The sequence below is a fragment of the Mangifera indica genome, chromosome 4 (genome assembly GCF_011075055.1).
Source record: "Mangifera indica cultivar Alphonso chromosome 4, CATAS_Mindica_2.1, whole genome shotgun sequence".
Taxonomy (NCBI): domain Eukaryota; kingdom Viridiplantae; phylum Streptophyta; class Magnoliopsida; order Sapindales; family Anacardiaceae; genus Mangifera; species Mangifera indica.
In genome coordinates, this window is record NC_058140.1 from 11,255,316 (window position 1) to 11,265,998 (window position 10,683).

Genomic DNA, 10,683 nt, shown 5'->3' on the forward strand with positions numbered 1-10,683 from the left:
AGGAGAATTGTTTTTTTTAACTTGTGTAAAAGGGTGAAGACATTGATAATTTTGATGTACTCAGGGATACGTGCTTGGCAACCCACTTACAGCTGCCAACAATGACTTTAATTCAAGAGTTCCGTTTGCTCAACTAAAGGCACTCGTATCAGATGAACTCTACAAGGTGTCTTCTCCCAAATATTATCTTAAAAATTCTCATTTCACAATATACATAGCCGTAATTCTATTTCAAATTACGTATAAATTACAGGCTTGGCTAAAATTTCTGCTTACAACTCTCTTACAATAAAAAAAATTCACTCAAATTTTTTTAATTTATTATTTTTGAAGTCGACAGAAAGAAATTGCTACGGGAATTATGTTGATGCAGATCCAAACGCACTATGCATGAAAGATCTTCTACGAGTCGAGGAGGTAAACTGAAATGTGTCCTATATTTGTTTTAAGAGCAAGGGTACGCGCATCCATTTTTTACGCACAAATACATATACACGTTATGGGTCATTATATAAGTAAGTATTACTTTATTTTTAATTCAAAATTATCAAATTACTTAATAACATATATTAAATGTGTGTTTATGTATACATAGTTTTATAGTTGTTTTAATTTCTTAAGATATTTATAGACAGAAATATGTCCATAAAAATTAATTTTATTGTTTAGCGCTTAGAAAAAGTGCATCTTCATCATATATTGGAACCTAAGTGTAGTACTTTATCCCCAAAACCAAATACATTAAAATGGGATTCAACCATTCTCAGAGAGGATTCTGAAGAACCATGGTGTCGGGTAAATCTCTTACTCCCTGTTAATCTTTTAATCAAAACAAGTTATCTACATTATTTCTAACTAACTTTCTTATTTTTTCAGAATTATAACCATCTGTATTCTTATATATGGGCTAATGATAAAATTGTCCAAAAGGCTCTTCACGTCAAAGAGGTATAAAAATTCAACAACTAATATATTGGTTAATTATATATGCGTAAGTATAAATTTAACAGGAAAAATTACAACCATAAGGGGATTATAGAGAAGTAGATAAGATGCAATAAGTGCTTAGTTTATACAAAAAATATCATATCAGTCGTCAATTACCATTAATACCTTATCGAAAAGGGATATAAGGCTCTCGTTTATAGGTAAAAATAATTTTCAATTTTATACTAGTGAAGTTCATATTAGTCGTCGATTACTATTGATAACTTTATATATGTAGATTTGGTCATTTATGAAGTTCATATGCTCCCTTATTTTTTAGGTTTATTAACGTGGTCAACTCGAAAGTTGAATCCTTCATCTTCTAGGTAAGACTTCCATAAAGATTTATTAAACTCTAGAAATGAATACAGGTTTGTCAAAAGGAATACGCTAGGTAATTTGGTTATTTGGAAAGGACCACTCTTTTTCTTTTTTTTAAACCAATACCCCATGAATTCACACATGTTTTTTTGCAAAGATTTTAGAAAATTTTCTGTATGTTATGTACTTTCAGAGTGTAAAGAACAAATTTTCAGACTTCAATTTTCCCGTTTTTCACACTTCCCTGCAAATCCGGTCGGCCCATATTATTAAGTTCATAGGCATCTGAGTAATATTATATATATCCATTTTTTATATACAATTTATATGCATTATGATACACCATTATATAATTTATTATTATTTTATCTTTAATTTAAAATCATCCAATTATATGATAACATATCGATTAAATATACGAATTTTGTACGAAAAGTTGATACACATAATTTTTATTGCTTTTTAATTTTTGTAAGTTAATTTTTTGCCTTATTTTTCATATTATTATTGTTTTTTCCAAATTGCACAAGATTCAGCCAAAGTAATAAGATTTTAATGCTCCATTCAACTTTAAACTTTTGTTTGTACAGAATGATTGATGATAAAACATCTAATAACCTTATTTTAGGTTGAGACTTTGTTGAATAGTATAAAATGGGATGAGAAAGGTACAGCTCAAAATGTAGGTATTTTGCTTAAACAAAAAAACACGTGTAAATTGAGATTAAGAAAGCTATTTTTTTTTTTTTCCCAGATCTTCAATACGATTTCAGTGACATCTTATGATTTTGTTTCCAAAGAAAGAAGTTCAATTTTTTAGACTTTACGTCAGAGATATTATTTTTTATTAGCATGCAACGAGACATGGATTTTTGATTTGGACGATTGGAGTAATAAGACTATTTATATGATAATTCTAATCAATTTTATTGTAAATATTTATATATTTTACTTGTATTAGAATTTTAATTAAATTTTAAATTTGTGCCGAATATTTTTTTAAATTATAAATAATATAAACACTTTTGATAAGAATCCTCATGGGTTTTTTACTCTCTTTAGATTAAAGAGATTTTTTCCATATAAAAAATTACTTGGTTATTGTTTTCTTTTAATATTAATTCTTTTGTTCAATATTTTTATATTTTTTTCACTAGTTGATTGATAAATAATATCAGAGCTATAGGGACTCCTCTTTGATAAAAGTCTTCAATCTATCGCTAGTGGTAGAATATTTATATCGTTAATTTGACAAAATCATAGATGGGCATGTACTCTCTATACACAATCATTCAATGGGCTAAAATCACATTTTCGTCCATACTTATCTATTATTTAATCCATAAACATGTATCAACTATAAAAATGATTAAAATAGTTTTACAACGTACTTATGAACATTACAAATTTGATAGTCGATGATGTCCGACATACAACTCATTAAGGATGAGTCCTACCCAAGAAACAACCATGATTTAACGTTTCTGGGTTTTTATTAAAAATTTAAAGGCATCAAATTTTAATGTTTTATCCATTAATATGCCTTTTTTTTTTTTTTTGTATTATTTGGCTCTAGTATGTATTAATGGCCTGAAATACTCATATAAAGGATCTCAACTCTAAGGCTGTGAGTGTCTTATGCACGAAGAAAGTGACAACAACGTGAATGTATGAAATGGGTTCGATAATTGAACAAAATGTTCGGTCTAGAAAATGACAGTGCACCAGGTTGCCTTCTCATATATGGGATGAAGAAGCTTCTCTTGTAATATCACATTGCAATTTAAATACTCAACAGATTCATTGGTAAAAATAATAAATGCTCGCTGAAAATTCAATCCCTGTAGTTCCATTAACATCTCTGTTCAATGTGTTGATCTGCATAATGTTCACCAGCATTTCAGACTTTTCAGTTTCCTCCTCCTTGGCTTAAGGATTGCAGTTTGAATTTACACCCTCATTAAGATAGCTTTCAGTAATGAATAACATATCATTTGTGTAATTATGTATTAATAATGTACCCAGATAGTTTTAGTGTATTGATTAGTGATGGAGGAGACGTCCAAAACTCTGTACAAGATTGCAAAGAGAGTGTTTTTTGGGATATTAATTATTTTAGTCAATTTTTTTCCCTTGCTTTTATAGATATATAGATGTAGTCACTATTTTTTCATTATCCTTATAGCCTAAAATATAAAAAATCTAAAATACCTTTTGAAATGCAAACTCACCTAACCAAGAGAAATAAAACTCACCTAACAGTTAAGAATCACAGCCACAGCCGGCACCACCAAATCACTAGCCGTTCATAGACAAATCAACGAGTCCAGGAATTTCTTCTGATGGTGAAGCGCTCTTTTGGTCAAAATTTTGCGAAGTTCTACATTGACCAGTTGCGAAATTTCCCAAGAACCCATTTCTTCCTCCTAATCGTACATTTATGGGGAATGTTTCATGTTGAAATCATACACAGGACAGTTAAAATCCAATGAATCTCTATTTTTTCATAAGAAAATTAAGAAAGTAAAACTCCTACTTGCATATGGATGATGTATGCACACTTGGGCGATTGGCCAATCTATTTGACCAAGTCCAAAACTTAAAATCTGACGCACTTTCGTATGTATTTAACTAAAAATTAATTATGTTTGTATAATTGAAAAAAATAAAAGATAATTACATATATTTATGAAGCGAAATTAAATTAATTCCCTAAACATTAAGGTTCTAAAAAAATTGCCTCAAAATTTTAACATCAAGCGAAAATGCCCTATTAATTTGAAATGGAAAAAATGCTCTCATATAAAAAAATTTTCATATCTCCAACCATTTTTCCCCAAGGCTCCCACGGGTTCAACGACTGCTCAATTTCTTTAGATTTTCTCTGGCATTTTTCATGTTTTTCAATGACAAAAATGGCAAAGAATGTGAGTACATTGTTCTTTGTCTTGTTTAAATCATTTTAGTATTTAGATTTTACCAATTTAATGAAGATTTTGGATGTTATTATTTTAAGGTTTTTGGTTTTGAATAATGGATTTTATGTGTCAATTTTCACTTATTTTGGTTAAATTTGTTTGGAGCTATTGTGTAGATTTGATTATTGTTAAAATGGGAGACTGAAATGACAATTTTGATCCAAAAAAATGGATTAATTTGTTTGGCATGCAACCTCAAGAGGGCCTCGATATCCCTCAGGTTGCATAGTAACCCTTGGGGAGCCTCATGGAAACCTTGAAGGAACTCAGGGGAGAGGGAAATCCCATGGGAACTCTTGAGAGGGGGAAAATGTGAGTTTTTGAAAGTGTAAGACTTGTGGGAGAGCAAAAATTTGGTAATCTAGGGTTTTTCAACATATAGTTTTTAAATTTTATATCCATTTTTCTTGTTTTAGGGTTTTTTTTTACTAGTAATTTTTTAATATGAGGTCTATTTTTTTTCTATTTTTCTCATTCAAAGGTTTTTAACGTGTAGTTTTCAAAGTTTAGGTTCATTTTTTTGTTGTTATCATTCTTAAGTTTTTTGACATGTAGTTTATAAATTTCAAATCCAAAATTTGTAAACTTTTAATAAATTTCAATTTTTTGTCATTCTTCGATTTTTGTTATTCAAATTACACTATGCCAAAATTTGCTCCATATCATTATTCTTAATTATTTAAATTCTCTCAAAATCCAAATTTATCTTATCTGATAATATTCAAATTACACTATCTCATTAATGAGTAATATATCCTACCAAATTTTACTCTATATTAATGTCCTTAATTATTTAAATCTTTCCTAAAATTCAAAATTTCTTTATCTTTGCTAATACTTAAATTGTAACAATCACTAACTTTTATCTCCAAAATAAAATAAGAGCATATTATATATTCAAGAATCATCAATATTTTTTTATTTAGATTCTCTCAAAATTCAAATTTGTCTTATCCAATAATATTCAAATTATACTATCCCATTAATGAGTAATATATCCTACCAAATTTTACTCTATATCAATATCTTAAATTTATTTAAATCTTTTCCAAAATTCAGATTTTCCTTATTTATGGTAATATTCAAATTATAACAATCACTAATTTTTATCTCTAAAATAAAATAAGAGCAAATTATATATTCAACAATCATATCAACATTTCATTTAACCCTTTCATATATTATTTTGTTTCAAAATGATCCTATATTTTTTCAAAATATTTCTTATATTTTCTTAATATTTTATTTAAACCTTAATACATTATTTAATATCAACATATCCTATTCTTATGAAATGATTTTTTCAATTCGAATTTAAAAATACAAATTTTTTTCTTTCTGAATAAACTCATAATATCAAATATTGAATAAAAATAAAGGTGAAAATGAAAGTTTAAATGATGTGAAAAAGTTACAAGAGTGAAAGTTTATATTGAAGTGGTGAAAGATAATCTTGGTATTTTTAAAAAATTTTAAGATATTTTAACTTGAAATTAAAAAAAAAAACATTTTTACTTTAAAAAAATGAAAAAAAAGGTATTTTTGTTTAATTTACCATAAATTAGGTTATTTAATTTAACTTCCCCCTTATAAAAGACAAAATAATTGACGTCCCGTGCTTTTCTGCAATGCAGTTAGTCCGAGTGGAACTAAGTGGCGAAAAATGATTCACGAGATGTTGAGTAACAACAGCCAATGAGAGAGAGAGACGTGGAGTTGGACTTAAAAAAACGTGTCACCGTCCTACTCACGCTAAGACTAAAAGGGTGGGCCGTTCCCAGGGGGCACTACTCTGCCGGTCTTTTGTTTGTTTGTTTGTTGATGCAGTGTAATCATACCTAGGAAATAGATGATCCTACTCCCCCCTTATTTTACAAACATGAGTAACTAATCATAATTAAATAATTAATGCATCCAAACAGTCTAAACAGATTTTTTTTTTTTAATATGTATAATTTTAACAATAAAATTAAATAATTTTATTTTAAATATATAAATAAATATATATTTAATATATACCTTCATATAATTAAATAAATATATAATAAAAATAAAATAATAATTACTCATATAATAACACATATAAATATATAATTTATTTATATAATTTAATTATAAATGGATAAATTTTAAATAAAATTAAACTATCGGATCATTGAATCACGTACAAACACTTTAGTATATATGACCACTTTAGTATGATTTGTAATAGATATTTTTCAATTTAATAAAACTATGTGTACCTATTTTTGGTACATAATTTATATACACAAATGAGGTGTTATCATATAATTAGATATTTCTTTAACATATAATGACACATATTTTAAAATCAACTAATTACATGATGATATTTTATTGTGTATATAAATTATGTATCAAAAATAGGTACACATAATATTGTTCAAAACTTTAATATACACTCACACAGGTTCGAGTAAAATTTATGAAATAGAATAAGGCTTTTTTTAATTTTAATATTTTAATAAACTAAAAAAAAAAGTCACCGGAAAAGCTCAATCTACGAGCTTTTTTCGCAACGTGTATATAGTTTATGAGCAATACTATGTATATCCACTTTAGGTACACAAATGTATATACACTCATATGTGTCATCATATGATTGGTTATTGTTTTAGTTTTAATTCAAAATCATCCAATCACATGATGACACATATAAATGTGTATACATTTGTGTATCCAAAGTGGGTACATATAGTTTTACTGATAGTTTATTTAAAATATTTTTTAAACATTTTTTTGTACAGTCAATAAACAAAAATTGGCCCAATGTTTATTTCTTATCCAAACTTTGATGAAATCACAATTTCCCATCTTAAAGTTTGCAAAGTCCATTTTTCTATCATCTATAAAATTTATTAATAAAATCTATTAATTTTTATATAAAATTGATTAAAAGACAAAAATACTTTTTTATTTTTGCTAAAACTGTTCTCCACATGTTATAAAATTTGGATCCACCCGTAATTGATAATTATAAAAACTAAAAGTTGTTGCATTGGAACCCCCGTTTTATCTTAATTGTGTCATGTGTTGACCAATAATAAACCTTACAATCCGTTGTTGATAAAACCAAGCTAATGACACAAAAATCACAAGACACTAAAAGAATCACAATTCCCAGTCTTGCAATTCAAGACTATTACTTACAAATTCATTTGAATCGTTTTAGTAATATTTGGAAACAATATACAAAGATTATTATCTAATTATAGGTGTTTTTTTAAACTTACATAGGAGCAAGGGAACTCACTTTCATAAGTTATGTAATTTATCCACAATAAACACAAAATTTTAATACATAAAAGAAAAAATCAACCGAGAAGATAACTAAATTGTGATACTTGACAAGCTTGGTCATGGTGGTGCTTTCACCGCTGTGAATGATAGAGAGCTCACGCTATGAAGTTGCCATAATATGAAGTTACATTTTTTTTTTGGCCAAATGACTATTTCCCACCCAAGTTATGCTAAATTCTCAAAGTTTCACTCTTTATCTATGGAAACACCAAACACCCACCCATGACTAGTTAAAACTAATGGTGGTAAGGGCAAAAACGTTATTTTTTCTATAATATTAAAAATAAACTAAAATAGAATATGTATTTGTCCCCCTAAACTTTAAAAACTAAAATTTTCCCCTAGCTTCAGTTTTAAAAAATAGCAGTTTCACCCTAGGGTTTCGTTTTAAAATTTTCGACGACATCTCCAGCTCCATTGCTGACAGTCTCTCCCTCCCGAGGCATTATCTCCTTTCGGCGATCTCTTTCTTCCCATTTGGACCCCCGATCATCTTCAAAGAAGTTGTGGAAGACGAAAAACTTCGTCGGAGAAGACGATCGTCTTCCCAGACAAAGACGAGATGACTCGTCGTCTTCATCTAGGAAGACAATCATCTTCCCAGACGACGAAGACGAGATCGATTGATCTCGTTTTCGTCGTCTGGGAAGACTATTTCTCTTCCCAAACGATGTCTCTCGACGTCAGATAGGTTGGGGTGGAGTTGAGGGGAGCCGTCGGTGGAAGAGAAATTGTCGGGAGGGGAAGACGGACGACGATGGCGCCGGAGAAAGTGAAGGGGTTTGGAAACTAAACCCTAGGGGGGGAATGCGATCTTTTCAAACTTAGCTTAGGGATAAAATGTTATTTTTTTAAACTTTTATGGGGGAAAATGAGATTAAATTTTCAAGAGTTAGGGTTCTGTTAAATTTAACCAGTCATGGGTGGGTGTTTGGTGTTTCTGTAGATAAAAGATAAAACTTTGAGAATTCAGTATACCTTGGGTGGGAAATAGTCGTTTGGCCTTTTTTTTTTTGACAAAAATATGAAGTTACATTTTTGTTAGATTTGGATTCTTATTTTTGTCATCCACGCATAATCATCAACCATTTTGTTATAAGCTCGACACTAATTGTCAACCAATACAGTTCATTCTTATTTGTTGACTATATTTATGATTTTCTATCATTTTCCATTTCTCTTCAGGTGCACAACTATGTCTCACTTTTTTAGTTTCTATCTTATCATTTTTCACAAGTGTCGTTGTCCTCCACACTCACACCACCATCGTTTGACCCCATCAACCTCACCATTACCACAATCCACTTTTATTGTCTACTTTCACGTGCACCTCTACACATCCAACTTTTCACAACGATGTTTGTGTTGGTTTGGTTGGATGATTAATTTGTTGTTGTTTGTTATGGGGTTGATTGATTCTTCGTTTTTGTTTGATTTGTTGATAACAAAAGTTTACAATTGGTTTTGCCCACAAGGTGTTTGGGACTCTTGTTTGAGTTACACACAACATATTCAATAAATTGTCTGTGTAGTGTTAGTTTTGCTACACTCTTGCCCAACCACTGACATGCAACTCACATCTCATCTATCCACTTCCTTTGGGATTTTTAGTGTTCAATAAATGAGAAATTAAAAAAAAAATAAAATAGTTTAGGGTGAAAATGCAAATTTGTTATATTATTAGAGGTATAAATGATACTAATTCTATTATATATATATATATATATATATATATATATATATATATATATATATATATATATATATATAATGACAAAAATGAGTGAAAAACATAGTTTTTAAAGGTGAAATGACTATTTCCCACCTAAGATTGGATATAAACCTAACTTTCCATTTACAAACTATCAGAAATCTAAATATCTATCCGTTTGTTAAATTTTATTATTTCTATTAAGGGTAAAATTGTTATTTATTAAAATATTAAAAATCTAAAAATTTATCACATTCCCCTCCAAAGTTTAAAAATCTAACAGATTTCCTCTCACCCAAGGTTTGAAAAATCAACATTTTTCTCTAAGGTTTTTCACCACTATCGGTGGCCAAAGATGACAACAGTAGCATTCTCTCTCTCTCCTAGCTTCTTTCTCAATCGAGATCCATTTCCGACCATCATTGACCGACGAAGATGAATTATTCGTTTCTAGAGGAAAACAAGATTCGTCTTCGTTAGAGACAAAGATAAAACGTTTTCGTTTATAGACAAAGAACAATCTTCGTTAGTTGGTTTTCTTAATTGGTGACTTTCGAAAATAGAACAGGACTAAGAGAGAGAGAGAGAATGTCGTTGCCATCGTTTTCATTTTCAACTGCCAACAACATATTACAAAAACCCTAGGGTGAAATATAAGGTTTTCAAATTTTGAGTAAAGGAAATTTGTTAGTTTTTAAACTAGGGGTGAAAATGTGATAAATTTTTAATTTTTTTAAATATTTTTATTAAATAACAATTTTACCCCTGACAATAATAGTTAGATGGGTATTTGAATTTTCGATAGTTAATGGGTAAGAATTAGGTTTACACCAAACCTTGGGTGAGAAATTGTCATTTGGCCTTTTTTAAACTTAAATTAAGAAAAAATATTATTTCACCAAAGATTGAATTAGAAATAGTCATATGACCTTCAAATATTTATCAAAAATACTAATGACTTCAAATAAATTATTTTGAGCATAAATTAGTGTAAATAAACATCCTATAAATATTTCAAGCCATTAATGGAAAGATATATAAATTTGTTTATATATTATTTCAATTTTTTTTTTTTTTTTGAGATCTACAAATAAATTAATAAGTGTGAGATACAAAGTAGTGAAATTTATTAACATATTAGATATTAATAAATTTATGTGTAAAAATAAGATATATAATTTTATATATAAATAATAATATATTTTTATGTAATTAAATTTTTAATTTTTAATTATGTAATAATATGACGTTGATTATACACAAAATTAGGTATGAAATACGGTATCCTGTATCTCAGCCGCCCTTTAAAGTCACAACCTCTATAGATTCTCCACCATCTAACATGTCCCAAGTTCGATTCCCCAC